The 22,465-nt window shown below is 37.5% G+C and overlaps 1 protein-coding gene across 2 annotated transcripts in view; it reads right to left on the minus strand.

The window, feature by feature from the left end:
* Marf1 (meiosis regulator and mRNA stability factor 1-like protein) overlaps positions 1–21,698 on the minus strand; it is a 298,632-nt gene extending 276,934 nt beyond the window's left edge. Inside the window, exon 1 of one of the 2 annotated variants that reach the window (XM_070219497.1) lies at positions 21,400–21,698. The gene's annotated coding sequence lies outside the window, so the exon portion shown is untranslated. Of the gene's footprint in view, positions 1–21,355 lie in introns of both variants that reach the window. The other variant, XM_070219496.1, reaches the window with a different exon arrangement.
* Between the last annotated feature and the right edge of the window lie 767 nt (positions 21,699–22,465).

A 22,465-nucleotide genomic window follows, 5' to 3' on the forward strand; every position in this document is an offset into this window, starting at 1 on the left:
ATCTCAGCGTTCGTACAGACGGACAGACGGACAGACAGACAGACGGACAGACGGACAGACAAACAGACGGACAGACGGACATGGCTAGATCGACTCGGCTAGTGACCCTGATCAAGAATATATATACTGTATGGGGTCGGAAACGCTTCCTTCTAGCTGTTACATACTTTTGCACGAATCTAGTATACCCTTTTACTCTACGAGTAACAGGTATAAAAATATGTATTTAAAATAGGGGCGAGCATAGGGTGGGAAAAAATTTCGCCGAGAACTAAATGTAGCTTTTGAACTATCAAAACACATGTAATATTATAGCTTAATTATTTTGGCCTTCTGTGCAAAAAAAAAAAATGCATTGGTTGTGTCATGCCGTCTTGAAGGACTAAAACCAAAAAATTATATATTTTTACGACTTATGGATTCCGAGATATTGCAGGTTGCATAATTGCCCCAGTGACAAAATTGGCCCACTCTCCCCTATATATGTATTTGCACCATGTGCGAGCGGGCTCAGAGCGAAGAGATATAAATAAATATATTGTAACGAAGTTCTCTGGCCGGGGTGAGTCTCAGTCGTGCCAGAGATCCTTACAAGAAATTTGTAATCTATAGGAAACTTGCTTTTAAAAGGAAATTGTACGCGAGGGTTCTTGGATCGGGTAAGTCGCGATTGCTGGGACCGCGGCGCACAAAATGGCAGGTTTTGCGTGGCTAGCCAGAGGAGAAGGGGGGAGGAGAAACACGTGGGGTGCTCCCGCGTGCTTGTGCGACTCCTGATTATGTACACTGAAAAAAAAATTCAAGTCAAACGGGATTGAATCAATGCGAAACGGGATTGAAAACAGGGTAAGTCTATGTCTGGCAAGGATCGGGCGTTCTCTGGGGGTACCAGGTATTACCGGAGCCACGCCTGAAAGGGAAAGAAAAGGGGGATGCGTCTCCAACAGGGGCACGCCGGTGTTCTCTGGGAGTACCAGGTATTACCATAGCCACGCCTGAATGGGAGAGAAAAGTTTGATGCGTCTCTTCCTTCTACCCAGTTATGAGAACAGCGGGTGGAATCCTCTAGTGCCTTACCTCTTTTAGGATTCCTTCAGAAACTACTTTATTATTTACCGTTAGAAAGAAAAGAATGAAAAAAGAGAACAAAATTTAAATCTGCTACTGGCAGGCTAACGTTTTACAAGGTCTGAGATGATATTCGACACTGGCTTTCTCTACCCACCCAACCATAATCTTCTAGTCTATTTAACGAAGATACCCTAGAGATGTCTCCGATTTTTTTATTTAAGTTGCCATGTCAATTCAGGAAACAACACCTTTAGCAGTTCATTATTTTCAACGTATTATTCAATTTTAATTACAAAGGGCTTTTGTTGGCTTAATATTTTTTTCCAAGGAGCTACGATTTCATTATATTCCAGTGGGTTTACTTGAGCAGTGTACACAGACACCGGGAAATGTGGAAAATTGTACAAGTTTTCTTACGGATCTACAAATTATTTCGATCGTCGTTCATTCCGAATTAGATTTCATTAATTGTTTATCGGCAACCTCTTAACGTTCTATGTATAACTAATTACACAGGCCGACAAAATGTGACATGGGTCGATGTCCAGGCCTGCCACCATTTTATTTCGATAAATTAGGCTTTTCTAAGCATAAGTTGCCACTACGCCTATAGTCCATCAGCTCTGGTATTTGCGGTATCTTTAATTTAAGAAAATCACAAATTTTCTTCGTCTTTTGGGATATATCTTCAAGAGTGGTCAACCAATTTTGGTAATCTTTTCGGAATTAAATAGTTACACGTCTCTTTTATATGGTCGTTTTGGAAAATTAAATCTAACTAAACCACAAGAGAAGGTGGGCGCATTCAAAATTTCAAAGTCACAGTAAAGTTTAAAAATCTTCATTTGTGAACAGCGTTTAAAAATTAAATAAAAATATTTTCTTCTACGATGCATTTTTGATCCAAAGACACCTTATGTCCTTAATTTTAGGACACTCATCAGGTTTTTGTGAATTGTTTTGGAATTTTTAAAATTGTTTTTCTTCCTTCCTTCACAGTGACGATTCACAAACAGTGCCCAAACCTGTCACAATTTTAAATAACATATTTCTAAACGATCTAAGTAGTTTTGCTTTGAATATAAGCACATGAGCGTAGCCTACTAATCTTTGGGGGCTGAAATGCCTGAAGTGTAATCCCCCTCCAGCTTTTAACTTACGCCCATGTATAAATATTTTTAAAGCAAGGGTCACTTGTGCTCAAAAATAGTTATTAGTTACGTAAAATAGTGACAGGTTTGGGCACTGTTTGTGAATCGTCACTGTGAAGGAAGGAAGAAAAACAATTTTAAAAATTGCAAAACAATTCACAAAAACCTGATGAGTGTCCTAAAAATTAAGGACATAAGGTGTCTTTGGATCAAAAATGGATAAAAGAGACGTGTAACTATTTAATTCCGAAAAGATTACCAAAATTGGTTGACCACTCTTGAAGATATATCCCAAAAGACGAAGAATTTGTGATTTTCTTAAATTAAAGATACCGCAAATACCAGAGCTGATGGACTATAGGCGTAGTGGCAACTTATGCTTAGAAAAGCCTAATTTATCGAAATAAAATGGTGGCAGGCCTGGACATCGACCCATGTCACATTTTGTCGGCCTGTGTTATTCTTTTGGGAGTATAATATTTGCTAGGCCATAATCTTTATGAGTTACAAGCGGTCACCAAGCTTTCGGTAGGTATATGCAAAACAGAACTCTAATAAGCATCCCGATCGGGGTTTAGACAAAGCAATACATTTGAGAGATTGGATCGGCTTAAAAATAGATCACAACAAAGGTGTGCAAAAGCACTAAGTATGACTCACTTTGTTAAACTTCCAGCGTTGAAAGGCCTTCCAGCGGGATAGTGATGAGACGGTGTCGTGGTTAGCTGTGAATTCTATTTTTGCAGGTACACTGATAAAGAGTATATGGGCGAACGATGATTTGGATTCAGGGAGGGTCGGGTTCCACAAGTATTAAGTTCCGCAACCACTCTTAATATAGAAATATAGATTTCTTTTAGAAGGCTGCATAGAGTTATAGAAGTTCCGAGTCTTGAGGGGTCTGTCACGATTCCTAGGTGGGTAGGCAAGCGGCTCTCTGATCTGCTTCAAATCTTGGTTTCTTAGGCGCGTTAATAGGTGGGACGGTCGTTAATGCCGGTAATTGTTGGGGCCGGAGGAGACCTTCCAGACCCGTAAAAGCCAGGGTAATTCTTTCTCCTACGCCGGACGATGAATACTGGCTCACGAGATGGTTGGCTTTGGCCTTCCAGCGCTAGCAGGCCGTCGGCGTATGGGAGCTTGGGCAAAAGCAACCCGTTAACTGCCAAGAAAGCTGATTTAATTTGGGGAACGGGTATACTTTAGAGGTGGCCTATACCTGGGATCGAAGAGGTTTTTCCAGGAAGTTAAAATAAAGCAGCAGCGGAAGAGATTTTCCGGAAGGGTTTCCATTCCCCACCACGTGTTTGGGCACACAAGGTTATACCATTCACGAACGGTCTGCAATCTACCCCATTCGATAGGAATATTCTCTTTCACTTATGCGAACGACCACCGGCTGGGATTTTAAGCGGCGTGATAGAGTTTATCAATGGCGCGTCAAACTTAACCTTGTGGCGTTTTTAAGATCGCTTATAAGATGATCTGATTCGAATACTTTTGCGGGTTGTGAAAGAGACGGATTGCCACCGCGTGGGCGTTTATATACCGAAAATTTCCAGACATTCAAGCTTTTAGTTCTTGGAACGTCATGGAAATTTTGCACCAAGTTGGCGGAGCTGAACAATGCAGCTGATACTCAAAAGCTCAGGTAGATAACCCCTCGCTTCCGCAAAGTATACTCTAATAGGGGTCTAATACAATTATTGGTTTTAGGTTTTTCTGGCTGCCAAATAATAGACGCGCATTCAGTCCAGAATGACGACCATTACAACCGTGACAACTCTAGGCCATTTTTACCAAATCCGAGCGGAATTTAGAACAAGGGTGGCGGATTTGCATTAATTGTCAAGGCTAGAATTTACTGGGTTTTAAGGTGCAACCACAAAATAATTATTAATAAGTCTTATATGCAAAAAATTTCGATTCCGATGATGCAATTAATAACATAAAACATCAAGGAATGGCATAAAAATATTACTGACTTATAAAGCTATCGCGGAGTTCATTTAAATAATTAATTTTTATACTGCCGAATTTAAATCCGCCTGTCATATGCTTGGCGGAAAGTTTCCGTGTGAATTTTTCGGAAGTTAACAGAGTAACAACAGAATGAAATTCGATTTCGTGCAGTTCTTTCGGAAGTGAGTCTTGGAACAGGTCTGGGAAATTCGAATCCCTGTGAATCTTTCGAAAGTGAAAACTAGAACAGGGCCGATAGAAATATATACCTAGAATTACAAATACTAGTTAAGATAATTGCCTTATAAGAAACCCACATATCCAACACTGTATCAGTCCCCATACCCAACTTTTCTATATACTGCAGTCACAATATAAACGCATTTGGTGGCACAACCATCTTAGTGCACAACTCAATATTTCACACAAAAGCTCCAACTGAACTCCGACCTTGAAGCAATAGGAATTACGATAAACTCCAAAACTAAGCTTACAATAATATCCACCTACATCTCTCCAAACAGGCAATTTCGCTTAAATGACCTCCTAAATGCCCTCACCCGAACAGATCTCCCAACAATCGTCTTAGATGACTTCAATAGTTGGCACCCCTATTGGGGATCCCACATAGCCAACTCTAGAGGTAACATTTTGTCCAAATTCATTGACCGCTATGATTATATCCTCCTCAATGATATGTCTCCTACCCACTACTCCACTCACTTTCTTACTTTCACACATATTTACCTCTCACTTGCTACTGCCAACAATGCCTCAGAAATTACATGGAAAGTAATTGACGACCTTCATGGAGCGATCACTTACCCATCTTAATTTCTATGTTCACAACCACCTCATCCAACTCATACTTAGCCAAACCAGCATTTAACCTTAAGAAAGCACACTGGCAATTCTACGACAACAAAACACCGCATCTCAGTTCCCTATCACAAACCGGCAACAGCAATCTACACAAAGAAGCTGCTCTCATTAAAAAAAACTCATCCAATCTGCCCGTACATCTAACCCTCAAAACACACTTTTTCTCTAAGTCGCACAGTTCCCTGGTGGAACCAGGAACTTGCAATCCTTAAAAACACAAGAAACAACAAATGGAAAATAATTAAAAGAAACATAAACACTACAAAAATCCTTAAGTTTAAGAAAGCAAACGCTATATATAGAAGAGAAATAAAAATAGCAAAGAAAACCGCCATATATAACTTTACATCCGAAATTAACTCTAAATCCGATCTATCGAGAATGTGGGCAAACATAAAACGTTTATGCGGCCTCTACCCTACCAAACATATCCATGCCATACACAACCCCATAACCCAAACCACATCTACAAGTTCTTCTGAAATAGCCAACACCTTCGGCGACCTATGGACATAAGAAGCTGAAGATACTAACTTCTCTGACACATTTGGAACATTCAAAATACTCACAAATAACATAGGCCGACAAAATGTGACTTGGGTCAGTGTCCAGGCCTATATTTTCGATAAATGATGTTTTTCTTAGCATAAGTTGCCACTAGGCATATAGTCCATCAGCTCTGGTATTTGCGTTATCTTTAATTTAAGAAAATCACAAATTTTCTTCGTCTTTTAAGATATATCTTCAAGGGGGCAAACAATTTGGGAATCTTTTCGGAATTAAATAGTTACATGTCTCTTTTATACGGTTGTTTTGGAAAATTCAATATAACTGAACCACAAGAGAAACTGGGCGCATTCAAAATTGTAAAGTCACAGCAAAGCTTAAAAATCTTAATTTGTAAACAGCGTTTAAAAATGTATTAAAAATATGTTCTTCTACAATGCATTTTTGAGCCAAAGATACCTTATGGCCTTAATTCCTAGTGTTCTTGTTGATTTTCATTTTTTTCGCTCAGAAATGAAACTTATTTGGACGCCACGGCTTTTCTGTGCCGATTTTCGGCGTTTTTTTTGGCATAGTCCAATGAAACAAATCCAGAGGTAAAAAGCTCCCGTTAAATGGTATTTTAATTTTAGTCAGTAAAGGAGAGACTTTCAGCTATTGTTTATGTTTATGTATTAAAACATGGATTTCAGTCGCGAGTTCTTCAACATAACTTGGAACAACATTTAGGAAAATACCACTACTTTTTCATAATTTTAGTTAGTCCACTGATCTACGTAGAGAAAGTATCCACACAATTGTAGAAAATAATTGCGGTTGTAGAAGACTGGCAATGTTGACATGTACTATAGAGGTCTCGCTCTTACGAAGATGGAGCAACATCAATGTATGATAATTGTATTCTCCTTTTTAGTTAGTTGCAAATAAACTCTTCATGTGAACACACGCTCGGCGGTTTATATTATTAGATTTGCTCAATAGGTTATGGGCCCAGGCTCGGTTAAATCGGAAGAGTGTTTGAAAGTTAAGAACTTTGTGTAACTTAAAAGACAAATATTAGTCGTCTATATCAAATAGATAAGTTAGAAGACAATAATTATGATTCGTGGAGCATACAGATGCGATCTGTGTTGGTGCATTCTGGATTGTGGAGTGTAACGTCCGGAGATTTGACTGCTACAAATGTACCTGAAGGAGTCGATTGGAGTGCTCAAGACCAAAAGGCTTTGGCGACAATTACATTAAGTGTAAAAACATCGCAGTTGGCCTACATAAAAAATTGTCAGAACTCGAAAGAAGCATGGGGAAAGCTAAAAGAAGTACATCAGCCTTGGGGTCCGGTACGGAAGGTACAGTTATATAAGAAATTGCTTGGAAAGCGAATGGGACATGGCCAAAATATATCCAGCTATATTAACGAATTCCTGGATATTTTGGATGGTCTAACCTCAGTTGGAATCGATCTAAACGAGGAGCTACGCAGAATTGTTCTACTGTCGAGCCTTCCAGAACAATTCGAAAATTTCGTGGTGGCTATCGAGACCAGAGATGAATTGCCCTCGTTTGAAACTTCTCGAACGAAGGGGAATCGCAAATGAGAAGGACGACAATACCAAGGCGTTTGTCGCAACACAGAAACATAATTCGTATTCGAAGACGAATGAGCAGAAGTAAAGTAATAATATCGTCTGTTTCAAGTGTGGCGAGCGTGGACATATAAAGTCCCAGTGTCCGCAAGCGGTGGACAGAGACAACCACATTCGCACATCGAACCGACAGTGCAGCTTGCTAAATGCGTTGGACGCTAGCAATTTCCAAAACTCGATGTGGTGTCTGGACAGTGGGTCAACAAGCCATATGTTTTGTGAAAAAGAGCTTTTCACTAAACTAGAAAAACACACAGAGATGATCGGGCTTGCCAATGCTGGTTTCCTTGAAGCTGAAGGAAGAGGTGATGTAAAGTTGAAGACAGAGCTGTGTACATTAACATTAAAGAATGTGCTTTATGTTCCAAAAAATGCATGGCAAGTTTATGTCAGTTAGCAGTGCGGTAAAAAACAGGTGCACGGTGAAATTCGGTATGCAAAACGCAATGGTCATGCAAGACGGCGTATGCATTGTCAGTGCCAACAGAATTGGCAATTTATATTTGTTTCAAAGCACAAACAGACGGCGTTTTATTGCACAAGAGATATGGTCACCTCAATTTTTCTAGTCTGAGGGAAATTGTTTCCAAAGGTATGGCGCGTGGTGTGGAAAATATGATTCTTCCACAGGATTTCAAGTGTAGGACTTGCATGCTCAGCAAAATCTACCAACTACCGTTTCCAGCAGCTACCGCCAACAGAGCCAATGAGCCTTTGGAACTGATACATGCAGATGTATGTGGCCCGTTTCCCACACAATCGCTGGCGTGATCGAAGTACTTCCTGACATTCATCGATGACAAATCCAGGAGGATTTTTGTGTATTTTCTGCGGAAGAAGGACGAAGTGCTATCAAAGTTCATGGAGTTTAAGAATCTGGTTAAACGGCAGACGGATAGAAAGCTGAAATGTCTTCGCCCGGACAACGGAGGAGAATTCGTCAACAAAGAATTCGATGACTTTCTTCGTCATTAAAGTATCGCTAGGCAGCTTACTGTAGCTTACACACCACAGCAGAATGCCTATTCGGGATTATGCGAATCCTTATGTGCTGAGGCTGTTAATACTGCTGTTTACCTTCGGAATCGTTCTCCAACCAGCGCAGTAAATTGCATGACCCCAATAGAAGCGTGGACTGGTAAGAAACCTTGTATAAACCATCTGAAGGTATTTGGTTCTATTGCAGTTTCTCTGGACAAGGGTCCACGAAAGGGAAGCAAGTTTCAACCAAAAGGCAAAGAATATACAATGGTTGGATACTCGGTGGCGGCCAAAGGTTATCGCCTGTACGATTCAACTACGCGACTAGTAGTCGAAAAAAAAAGAGATGTCCTATTTGATGAGAATCATGATGCAGGAGACGACAATAAAGCTGCTTTCGATCTTTTCCCGGAGAGTGGTGGAAAGTTCCTAGTGAAAGTTCCGATCAGTTCGAGAGTGCATCAGAATCTGACGAAAAGGATAACACAAAAAGGAGAAGACGAAAAGGACAAGGAAGAACAGGATGAGAAAGATGACCAAAATGAGATAAGTGTAGGGCCTGGTCGGTCAAAGCTCATCCGGACTGGCAAGCCTGGTCGTCCCAAAAAGCAGTACAACATCCTAGGTGCCTTAGTGTCAAACGATGTCCCGATACCAGCAACATTTAAAGAGGCTATGAGCAGCCCGTATGCATCCGAATGGCGCGTAGCTATGCAAAGGAAATATGATTCTCTTCTCGCAAACCAAACCTGGCAGATTTACCAAGAAATCAGCGTGCGATCGGATGCAACGTTAAGCGCGACAGGGATGGCCAAATAGAACGCTTCTAGGCACGTCTGGTTGCAAAAGGATGCTCCCAGCAGTACGGCGTTAACTATCAAGAAACTTTCTCTCCAGTTTGCAGGCTAGAGAGCGTGCGTTTTATATTGGCCTTAGCAGCAGAGCTCGGTCTGTACCTGCATCAGATGGACGTATGTACAGCGTATTTAAACAGCGATCTTAGTGAGACGGTTACATGAAGCAACCGGAGGGGTACATCGATCAGAGTCGTCCTGGAAAAAGTTTGCTTTTCAACAAGGCGATATACGGATTAAAGCAGTCAGGAACAGTGTTGGGACATACCTAGATACTTTTACCTAGGTACGTACCTAGGTACAATTTAGTGGTACCTTTTACCTTACCTAGGTATAAAAATAATTGAGTACCTTTTACCTTACCTAGCTACATATTTTTATATACCTTTGGAATTATTAAGGTACTTACATAGGTATTAAACATTGCTCTGATTTAAAATAGCCAAATCTGAATGCGACACTGAAATAAGCTAAATCCACCACATCTACACGTCATTGTATTGTTTCGTTTCGAAACTGTAATAGTCGGAACATATTTGAGAATGAAAACTAATCGCAGTTTTATTTTATATAATTTTGTGCACGTATGTATGTTCCCATCACTACATCAATTTATTTATGAAACCAAAGTTTATTTGGCGCGCAAAAATGCCGTACGTACGTAACATATGCACAATATATAGTCAATGTTTCTACATACGGAATTTTTGCGCGCCAAATATGTACATGAGGGTTTCATAAATACATTAATGAAGTGATACGTGCATACAATTATTCATGCCGCGTGTTTTCAAAATATATACACAAAATTATAACATTTAAATTTAAATGAAATGAAAAGACGACTAAAAACGGAAAACTAGTCTTATTTTAAGTTTAAATGATTACATTGAATAAAACAAAAAAATTATAAAAAATAAAAAAACAATATATTTACCTTTACCTAGGTACTGGGAAATTGAAGTACCTTTACCTTACCTAGGTATTTATTTTTGCCCAATGCCTTTTACCTTACCTAGGTAAAAAAACACAGTACCTTTCCCAACACTGGTCAGGAAGGGAATGGAATTCCATGCTTGACAGTACCCTGGTTAGGCTCGGCTACATTGCTTGCGAGAACGAACCATGTCTTTACAAGCAGACTGGAAATGGAAACCTCTCGCAAATCCTCGTATATGTCGATGACATTCTGGTAGCCTGCCAGTCAAAAGAGGATCTGGTAAAAATCAAATCGTGTATCTCTAAGTCTTTCGAATGCGTGGACAAAGGCTCACTATACCTTTCCCTGGGCCATTCGGAGTATATAAAGGATCTGCTGCATGCACACGGCATTGAGGATTGCAGACAGGCGGCTACACCACTGGATGCAGGATTCCAGGTAGCATGCACTAGCAATCAGTGCAAAAAGGTTGATCCAACTCTATACCAGTCAGCTGTCGGCGAGCTAATGTGGCTTGCACTTACAACCAGGCCGGACATTTTGCATTCCGTTTCCAAACTGGCTCAACGGAATCAGGACCCACATATCGAACATATGGCCGGTATCAAGCATGTACAGGGTTGCCCATATTCGACGGACCCATGTTTTTTTTTTTTAAATCAAAGAAAAAAATAAAAATTTGGCGGTTGGCAATCTTAGGGCCGGTTTCTCGAGTCCCTGTCAAAGTCCCTGATAGCTATCTGTTCGAAAAACTTAAATACCAGATAAACTGTTCGTAAAAGCAAATCCGCTTTCTCGACTGCTTTAATTTATCTGAACGAGAAACAATTACAGAGTGCTGTTAACGCACAGAATTGTGCTGTGAAGCGCAAAAAATGGCATGCTTCGATTATTTCATCAGCTGTTTGGGTATAATTTAAAGGAAAAGTCAGCTGTGATTTCGTTTCTCCTTCATAGTTGGCTTTGGGAAATCAGCTGTCATTCTATCGAGTCGAAAACGCTGAACAGGGACTCCGAGTCCCTGTCAAAGTTAGCTCTCACATTTATGCTCGAGAAAGCCAAAATGCCTTAGCAGGGACTTTATCTGTTCGAGAAATGTTAGCCGGCACTCGAGAAACCGGCCCTTAATCGTTTAATTTGTTCCAAGTAGATTTGTTTACATCAATTTTTGAATATGATATCTTTCAAATGGCCGCCTCTGGCGTTGATGGCGTATTGTGCCCTTTTTGCAGCATTTTCCATCGATTTCGCCAACATTTCGGCCGGAATAGTGGCTATTTCTTCACGAATGTTGTCCTTGAGCTCTTCTAGGGTCCTTGGCTTGTTAACGTAAACCTTTGACTTCAAATATCCCCACAAGAAGAAGTCAGGCGGCGTCAAATCGGGCGAACGCGGTGGCCAGTCCACCGCCACGTTGAGTTTTCACAATTGACTTGTTCTGTTGAATGTAAATTTCAACTATTTCAGAGCGCTCGCGTGGCGTGTATTGTTCCATAGTAAAAATCTGCTTGGACTGACGCTTCAAACGCGGTATGTCATTAAGCGATCTGGCATCTCTGTCAAAAGTTATGGCGTCGTCAGATGGGTCCGTCGAATATGGGCAACCCTGTACTAAGATATCTGTCATCAACAGTGGACATGAAGCTACACTACAGGCAGTGTGGTCAACCTTTTCTTGGATACGTAGACGCGGATTGGGCCGGTGACAAAGTCAACAGGAAGTCATATACCGGGTACATCTACTTCCTAGTTGAAGGTCCAATTTCTTGGCGTTCTGAAAAGCAGCGCAGTGTCGCCCTCCGCAGTACCGAAGCGGAGTATATGGCGCTATCATCAGCTTGCAAGGAGGCCATTCTGATGCGCCGACTTATAAACGAAATTGGTTGCGGAGACGAGAAGACTCCAATCATTCTTTACGGCGACAATTTGAGTTCCCAAGCTTTGGCCAAGAATCCAGTTCATCATTCCAGAACAAAACATATTAATATACGCTATTATTTTGTAAGACAAGTTGTCAAGGGAGGTCAAGTTTTGTTAAAGTATAAATGTACTAATGAAATGATTGCTGATATTTTGACCAAAAATCTCCCAAAGAAGAAACATGTAGAATTTACAGAAATGTTACATTTAAATTAGATTTTCATTTTTGTAAACATGCAAGCATTGAGGAAGGGTGTAGAAAATAATTGCGGTTGTAGAAGACTGGCAATTCTAGCATGTACTAAAGAGAGCTCGCTCTTACGAAGATGGAGCAACTTCAATGTATGATAATTGTATTCTCCTTTTTAGTTAGTTGCAAATAAACTCTTCATGTGAACACACGCCCGGCGGTTTATATTATTAGATTTGCCAGCTCAATAACTCAGTAGACGTACCACCTCAGGAAAAAAAAGCTGAAACTTTGCTACTGCATTCCGTTAAATGGTAGTATTATTTTGTCAGTAAAGGAGTTTATGTTTATCGTCTACAAGAACTAATTAAGTTCGCCATTACATTGTATTAAACAATGTAGCATTACTTTTTGATATCCCTATATTTTTAATTACCTTAATGATTTATAAAATATTAAAAAGTAAAACCAATATACTGGGGCAATCTCGCCACATAGGGGGGTAAAGTCGCCACACCACTGGTGTGCTGCTACCGGTAGTCTGTTCGACGAGTGTAGGGGAGAGTGGGGTAATTTCGTCAGCATTTTTTCAAAGCTATTTTTTGTCCATCTTGAGACACGTTATCATATTTCTATTTTTATTGTTGAATGCGGTTAGCACCAAGCATTAAAATGTGACATTCCCCTATTTTTTTAATTACCTTGGTGATTTATAAAAAATTAAAAAGTAAAACCAATATACTGGGGCATAGGGGGGTAAAATCGCCACACCTCAGGGGCAATTTCGTCACCTGAAAAATGTAGGGAACTTTACGCCTGTAAGTATGCTACACTGATCAAGCGTACCATTTTTGTTGATGTCCTATATTTGTTGCTGCTGCCGGTAGTCTGTTCGTTAGCCAGCTCGTCAAATAAAAAAATAGGTATTTAAAATAGGTGCGAATTTACCCTAAGCATAGGGTGGCGAAATTTCCCCAAACAGTACTTTTTTAGAAATAATTATTTTTCTTCCGAAATTAGGCGCGAAGTTAAAAATCACTAACGCAAAAATGCACATTATAGCACTGTGTATTATATAAAAAATCGTGTATCTTACTCCTTTTGAATTGTGGCATACAGAAAAAATTTCGTCGAGAACTAAATGTAGCTTTTGAACTGTTAAAACACATTTAATATTAAAGCTTAATTATCTTGGCCTTCTGTGCAAAAAAAATGCATTGGTTGTGTCATGCCGTCTTGAGGGACTAAAACAAAAAATTGCAGGTGACGAAATTGCCCCTGTGACGAAATTACCCCACTCTCCCCTATAAGAAAAGGTTCTATATTGAAATCATTTTTTTAAGAACCGCGAATTCTTAGGAGCAATTAAAAGTTCGTTTTTGTGAAACATTCTCTACTTACCTAAGCACTGGTATTATACTTGGTTGGATATTTCTTCAAAAAGCGCGAATTCTTAACAAGAAGAGGATACTTTCCCTACTTAGCTAAGAACCCTTTTTCTATAGTTCTTTTGACATTTTAATCGACTCTTCAAAAACCGAGAATTCTTAAGGAGAAGAGGAGCTGATTGTATGGATACTTTCTCTACGTAGATCAGTGGACTAACTAAACATATGAAAAAGTAGTGGTATTTTCTTAAATGTTGTTCCAAGTTATGTTGAAGAACTCGCGACTGAAATCCATGTTTTAATACATAAACATAAACTATGGCTGAAAGTCTCTCCTTTACTGACTAAATTTAAAATACCATTTAAAGGGATGCAGAATCAAAGTTCAAGCTTTTTATCGCTGCATTCGTTTCATGGGACTATGCAAAAAAAAAACGTGAAAAATCGGCACAGAAAAGCCGTGGCGTCCAAATGAGTTTTATTTCTGAGCGAAAAAAATGAAAATCAACAAGAACACTAGAAATTAAGGCCATAAGGTATCTTTGGGTCAAAAATGCATTGTAGAAGAAAATATTTGTAATACATTTTTAAACGCTGTTTACAAAGGAAGATTTTTAAGCTTTTCTGTGACTTTAAAATTTTGAATGCGACCACGATCTCTTGTGGTTCAGTTAGATTAAATTTTCCAAAACAACCGTATAAAAGAGACATGTAACTATTTAATTCCGAAAAGATTCCCAAATTGGTTGCCCCTCTTGAAGATATATCTCAAAAGACGAAGAAAATATGTGATTTTCTTAAATTACCGCAAATACCAGAGCTGATGGACTATATGTCATGTAGTGGCAACTTATGCTAATAAAAGACTCATTTATCGAAATAAAGTCCTGGACACTGACCCATGTCACATTTTGTCGGCCTGTGTGTTTGTTAGTATTTTGAATGTTCCAAATGTGTCAGAGAAGTTAGTATCTTCAGCTTCTTATGTCCATAGGTCGCCGAAGGTGTTGGCTATTTCAGAAGGACATGTAGATGTGGTTTGGGTTATGGGGTTGTGTAAGGCATGGATATGTTTGGTAGGGTAGAGGCCGCATAAACGTTATATGTTTGCCCACATTCTCGATGGATCGGATTTGAGGTTATTTTTGGATGTAAAGTTATGCAAGGCGGTTTTCTTAGCTATTTTAATTTCTCTTCTATATATAGCGTTTGATTTCTTATATTCAAGGATGTTTGTAGTTTTTATGCTTCTTTTAGGTATTTTCCATTTGTTGTTTTGTGTGTTTTTAAGGATTGCAAGTTCCTGGTTCCACCAGGGAACTGTGCGGTTTAGGAAAAAAGTTGTGTTTTGAGGGATAGATGTACGGGCAGATTGGATGAGTTTTTATAATGAGAGCAGCTTCTTTGTGTACATTGCTGTTGCCGGTTTGTGATAGGGAACTGAGATGCGGTGTTTTGTTGCCGTAGAATTGCCAGTCTATTTTCTTAAGGTAAATGCTGGTTTGGCTAAGTATAAGTGGGATAAGGTGGTTGTGAACATAGAAATTAAGATGGGAAAGTGATTGCTACCATGAAGGTCGTCAATTACTTTCCATGTAATTTCTGGGGCAATGTGGGCAGTAGCAAGTGACAGGTAAATGTGTGTGAAAGTGTTGTGAGTTGAGTAGTGGGTAGGAAACATATCATTGAGGAGGATCACTATGGACGGCCGTCCATGTAGTGACGAAGCGCACCAGGAGAGTGTGCGAAGGCGACTACTATTATATAGCCGCAAAATTGAAAATCTGCTGTGATAGTCCGATCGTAATGAGTAATACACCAATCGAAAGGTATTGCAAAAACTTAAAGGATTGCATACCAAGACTTTAAGAAAATCAATTGGCTTGGGAGAGAGAGCGGTGAAAGTGAAAAAGTGAAAATTTCGAAATTTGGAGCTGTTGGGGCCGGTGGGGATAAATGCCCCCTCGTTATAGCCAAAATAAGATTTTCTTCTTCTTCCCAAAATGAAAATTTAATTCTGTTTGTCAGTTTGTCCAAAACATGTTTCTTAAGTTTTGAAAATTTAATATGACGTTCATCACATCGATATAAAAAACTTTTGTTCTACCACTTTTGGAAAAACTCGCTAGTTTAGCGGGAAAACAGCTATAAATAGCTAAAATTCGGAAAACCGTAACTTCTATACTACTAAAGCTACAGACTTGTGCTCATTTGTGACGAAAAATTATTACACTCGTCATTAAATAGACTTTCTAATATTTTTTCATTCGGCACGCTGCAATAGAAAATGCCTGTGAAGGGAAAAAGGCTGGAATAGTCTGCTAGGGCGGGCCGAATGAGAAAATATTAGAAAGTCTATTTAATGACGAGTGTTATAATTTTTCGTCACCAATGTTGATATCAGAACTTTTGTATGTTGAAGGTGCGATCGTCACTAGTTTTTTACCTCGTTAAGAGGTGTTTTTATTTGATATAATCATAGCGGTCAATGAATTTGGACACAATGTTACCTCTAGAGTTGGCTATGTGGGATCTCCAATAGGGGTTCCAACTAGAGGCCTGCATGAATGTATTTATTTCAAAACTTACAGTACTGTACTGCTATACACGGTACTCAAATATTGTACTGAGTATCCACACTACCGATAGTAATTGAGTACACTATTTTAGAGTTGCAACACTTTTTTAATACTATAAAATACTATGAGTATCGTCTCAATTACTATTGTACAGTATTGTATTCTGAGTAAAAAACAAGAAAGGAAGCTAGCTTCGGCCAGCCGAAGATAAAGTAGATACCTATAGTTTAATGCTTACTCGGTGCAGTTCCAGAGATTCCAGATTCAGCGTGCCTACTTAAATGTTGTTTTTAAGTTGTCAAAAATCGAAACGCCTACTTCCTACAAAGTTTCAATGAATTTTCTTATATTTGTTTGAATATTCCTATGGGAGCCTTAAGATATAGTGGTCCGATCCGACAAAAGTACTACCTGCAATAGAAAGAAGACTTTCGGGAAAGTTTCATCGCGATAGCTTTAAAACTGAGAGACTAGTTCGCATAGAAACGGACAGACGGACAGACGGACATGGCTAGATAGACTCGGCTGTTGGTGCTGATCAAGAATATATATACTTTTTGTGGTCAGAAACGTCTCCTTCACTGCGTTGCAAGCATTTGACTGAAATTATAATACCCTCTGCAAGGGTATAAAAAGTGTGAAAGTTGTCGGAAGCTAAATCGGAGAATAATAGGAATACCGAGAGCGATATTATTTCTTTTCTTGTTTTCTATTGCAAAAAATCGAATTTCCGAAAAGCGTTCAAAAATTGCTTCGACTGAAGACATGGTCAATAAAATAATGTTTCTCAACTCCAACATAGACAGCATTAATGAAAAAGTCTTAAATATCAATTAATGTGTTAAGAAATCAGTCAATATTTTATGACTAACGCCGCTTCGTTTCTTTCATTAGGCTTTAAGTTAATTATTATTTATTATAATTATTATTTTATTATACATATTACATTTTATAAATTCAGTAGGCTTTGTAATTGTTGGAAAACTTCATTCACTGTACAATGAGTTATTGTACACCAAAAACACTGTATTCACAATATACTGTACTGCGTCTGGAAAAGTGAGTACAGTATTTGGCAATACAGTCACAAGTACTGCATTGACTCATATTTAAAGTAATGAGTACAGAAAAAGTTATACAAGTTTTAATAATGAGTGATTCATTTGTCAATTTGAATGCATTCATGTAGACCTCTAGTTCTAACTATTGAAATCACCTAAGACGATTGTTGGGAGATCTGTTCGGGTGAGGGCATTTAGGAGGTCGTTTAAGCGAGTTTTATTTCTGAGCGAAAAAAAAGAAAATCAACAATAACACAGGTCAAGAAAATGGACTTCATTAAAAGGTGCAGGCCTATTGGCATTAAAATATGTTAATATAGACGTATAAGCAATTATAAGCATATCTGCATACTTAGTTTTTGCGTTTAACGGATGGTATTTAAGCAATCGCGGTTTGAAAAAAATAGCAACATTTAATGTTTTGACTTAAGATATCTTCGAGGGTCTGTGCTCAATTATAATAAAACCTATACCAAAAAATTGTTTAGATGCCCTTTTACATAATTGCATTTAAGGTTCCATCGTAATTTGATTCAATGAAAGCCTATGAGCCATTGAAGTAATTTGTTCACCTCTATTCCCAACCAACTTAATGCGGTGAACAGGCTTAAAAAATACAAGGAAAAATATGTACCCTAAAATATTTTACAGGCATGTTAAATGTGAAGTTTCATATTATTTCACTTTAATTTTTCGATCGGTTTTATGGCAGTTATTATATATTAGTAGTCATATTGATCTGTATGGCAAAGTTAGGCTCTGATCTATTGACTTTAAAATAGAACGAAAACTGGCCCAATCGGGTGGATATCTGCCGAGATGTAAGAAGAAATCCGAAAAAAAGGTCCGAAATTTAACATTTTGAACTTTAAAAAATCTTTAAAAAAAACTGTGCCATCGAAAAAAAAAGTTTGTGGTATTTTTGCCATCAATTGCTGGGAAGCACACCAAGAATATTATTTTGTAAACTAGAAAAATATAAAAATTGAAATTTAGTCATGACCAAGAGTTTGTATTACTTAACTTAAATTGATAAAAACATTTTGAAGAGGCGTGTAGCAGCTTTGCAGTTACGACGACTCCCTAAAATGTTGCTGCTTTGAAGAGGAAGAAGCTTATTACTTCGACAGTCTGCAGTTCTCGGATTTTGCTTTTGCTTCGACTGCGACTGCCGATTTTTTCAGAAGCAGCAGCAAAAGCAAAAGCAGGCTAAAAGAAACTTCAGACAGTTTTTTAAACACTGCTTGAGACTCGGTTGAGTTTTTTTAATATTTAGTATGCAACTTTGTGGGATATCTTGATATCTTTCAGAAAAATGTTTTAAACAATTTTTAAATTTAAAATTAAGTATTTTTTAAGAGAATTTCGGGAAGAATTGATGAAGCAGTAAGGATAATTTTTTTTCCCATGCGAGGGTATTATGATTTAAGTCAAAAGTTTAAAACGCATTGAAGGAGACGTTTCCGACCCCATAAAGTATATATATTCTTGATCAGCATCACTAGACGGGTCGATCTAGACATCTCCGTCTGTTTGTTTCTACGCAAACTAGTCTCTCAGTTTTTGAGCTATTGGGGTGAAACTTTCCCAAAAGTCTTATTTCTATTGCAGGTAGTATATAAGTCGGAACCGACCGGATCGGACAACAATATCTTATAGCTCCCATAGGAAGAATTGGAAAAAAAAGTTAAACAAATTCTAGCTTTTGTGTTTTTTCTAATATTACCTTCTTCTCTTGGGAATATTTTTATACCCTTGCAGAGGGTATTATAATTTTAGTCAGAAGTTTGCAACGCAGTGAAGGAGACGTTTCCGACCCCATAAAGTATATATATTCTTGATCAGCATCACTAGACGAGTCGATCTAGACATCTCCGTCTGTTTGTTTCTACGCAAACTTGTCTCTCAGTTTTTGAGCTATCGGGATGAAACTTTCCCAAAAGTCTTCTTTCTATTGCAGGTAGTATATAAGTCGGAACCGACCGGATCGGGCAACTATATCTTATAGCTGCCATAGGAAGGATCGGAAAACAAGAAATTAAGCTAGCTTCGGCCAGCCGAAGCTTATATACCCTTGCAGATCATTCCTATTAATTAACAAATCGCAAAAATGTTCAATTTTCTAATATTTCTCATTAATTTTCCGACCGTTCCTATGGCAGCTATATGATATAGTCGTCCGATTTTGATCAAATTAAAATTGAAATTCGGAAATATTTAAAAAGAGTCATAATCTAGAGTAGAAGATAATACCATTAAAACCAAAGAAGCTAGAATTTATTTCCTATTACTTTTCCATTAATTTTCCGATCGTTCCTATGGCAGCTATATGATATAGTAGTCCGATTTTTTAAATAATTAATTCGAAATTCAGAAATATTTAAAAAATAACATCCCCAAAAGTAGAAGGTAATATTTCAAAAAACACCGAAGCTAGAATTTTTTAAAGTTTTTTTTTTCCGATCCTTCCTATGGGAGCTATAAGATATAGTTGTCCGATCCGGTCGGCTCCGACATATATACTACCTGCAATAGAAAGAAGACTTTTGCGAAAGTTTCGTCCCGATAGCTCAAAAACTGAGAGACTAGTTTGCGTAGAAACAGACAGACGGACAGACGGACGGACAGACGGACAGACGGACATGGCTAGATCGACTCGTCTTGTGATGCTGATCAAGAATATATATACTTTATGGGGTCGGAAACGTCTCCTTCACTGCGTTGCAAACTTCTGACTGAAATCATAATACCCTCTGCAAGGGTATAAAAAATCGTTAACAAATTCTAGCTTCGGCGTTTTTTGATATAAAACCTTCTTCTCTTGGAGATTTTATTTTTTAAATATTTCTGAATTTCAAATTAAATATTTAAAAAAACGGACGACTATATTATATAGCTGCCATAGGAACAAATTAATGGAAAAGTAATAGGAAATAAATTCTAGCTTCTTTGGATTTTATTGTATTTTCTTCTACTCTAGGATATGACTCTTTTTAAATATTTCCGAATTTCAATTTTAATTTGATCAAAGTCGGACGACTATATCATATAGCTGCCATAGGAAAGATCGAAAAATTAATAGGAAATTAATTGGAAACAAATTACAGCTCCGTTGATTTCTATTGTATTCTCTTCTACTCTAGGATATGATTTTTATTCAATATTTCGGAATTTCGAATTTCGGAATTTAACAAAAATCGGATGACTATATTATATAGCCATAGGAAAGGATAGAAAAATTAATGTCAAATCAATACGAAATTTAAAATTTTTGCTATTTGTAAGTTAATGGGAATGATCTGCAAGTGTATATAAGCTTCGGCTGGCCGAAGTTAGCTTCCTTTCTTGTTTTTTATATATTTCTGATTTTCGAATTAAATAGGTATTTAAAAAATCGGATAACTATGTCATATAGCTGCCATAGGAACGGTCGATAAATTAAATGGAAATTAAGAGGAAAAAAGAGAAAGTGGTTCGTGACAAAAAATTAATATTTTCGATACGATTTTAATTAAAGTGTTACTATTCAAAGGCCGAAAAAACAAACCTAAACAAAATGATATCAAATTAAATAAATCTGCTTCGATTTAAAATGTTATGTTATTATTTATTCGAACAACAAGCCACATAAAAGCTTCGGTTATTGCTGAGTTGTATTTGATGTCACAAAAAATTAAACAATAAAATAATTTAAATGTGTAAAAAAGTTAAAAATTAACAATTTACTTCTCAAAAAATAATTTAGAAAAACTGTGCTACTCTGAACTCTAAACGAACCTTTTATCGACGGCTTGGAAGCACTTTGGTTTTAATAAAAAAGTCAAATGGGTTACATGGCAAATGGGTAACATGGCGAAGGGACAAAGGCAATGGGGGAAAATACCAAGGGGAAAAGATGAAAGCGAGGAAACTGGGTCGACATATATTGCATTTTTTTTACTAAGTTTATAAAGGGCTTGCAAAGTTGCAATATGACAATTCTGTAAAATTATAAATAGATAACAAAAATATATTCTTTGCTCAAAAAATATATATAAACTTTTCTGGCAATTTTTATATATAATTATAACAAATAAAGGAAATATTAAACGAAATGATCTTAACACAAACTTTATTTTTAGTTTTAAGTAATTATGATTTGAATATGATTTTTTTTACTAAAGAAGAAGGTAAATAATTTAATACATTTATTACTTGTATAATTAAAGCTATGTTTACGGTACCTGATTTAGTTTTCTGCACTTTATATTTTATTGTTAGGACTTACACGTGTCACTGAAAAATGTTGCTATTTAATCCGGAAGTATTTAGGTATAGTAGTACCACTTTAAAAAATATTTAAGTCTACTCAACTATAACTTAACAAAATATTTTGATTTAGTTTTAATAGCATTTAATGTAAGACGATTTGGATAAGTAAACATATGCAAATAAAATAATGTCCCACTATTGCATTATTAACAAGAATACATTATATAATTATATGACTCTAAAAGTAAAAGAAATTGCACTACGTAAATCCAATTAAAACACCACGGGACAAACGAAGTGTGAACTCTGAGACAACTAAAGAGAGTGGTCTCTCTGAGAGCTGGGCAGCGCTTTATGTGTAGAAAATATGGTCGACACTTTTGGAGGCTAGAAAACTGCGAAATTGGGCAGTGGGAGTTGCCAGATGGATGTAATTCTTTTATGGAAAAACGGACATTTGTTTTATTTCAATGCACAATATCGCATTTGCCATTTTAATTCATATAATAAACTAGAACACAAAAAACTTTATTCAGCATTTTTTTTACATCAATAAACAGAAATAATTTGAAAGAAAAGTTTGATTTTCCCAGCTATATATATAAAGCAATCAATCTTCTAATCTAAAATATACTTATTTGAATTTTTGCAAAAATGTAATGTAACTACTTAAAAAATGTATAACACTGTTTTTTTTCCATTTTTTGAAAAAACTTTACGGTTGTAAAAACATTACCCATTCACACCCTACCCATTATGGTCAGCCCCGTAAAAATGTTCAGAATATATGTTGTTATATCCATTACTCGTAGACTAAAAGGGTAAAGTATGTGACAGCTAGAAGGAAGCGTTTCCGACTCCATAAAGTATATATATTCTTGATCAGGGTCACTAGCCGGGTCGATCTAGCCATGTCCGTCTGTCCGTTTGTCTGTCCGTATGAACGCTGAGATCTCGGAAACTACAAAGCGAAGTGCAAGTTTATTTCAGCCGAACGCCACGCCCCCCCTAAGTCCCACAATCGCCCACTAACGATTTTAAAATGTGTCTGGCAACCACTCCTTTAAAGATTTCCGAGAAGT

This window comes from Drosophila takahashii, chromosome 2L, assembly GCF_030179915.1.
Source record: "Drosophila takahashii strain IR98-3 E-12201 chromosome 2L, DtakHiC1v2, whole genome shotgun sequence".
NCBI classification, from domain to species: Eukaryota; Metazoa; Arthropoda; class Insecta; order Diptera; family Drosophilidae; genus Drosophila; species Drosophila takahashii.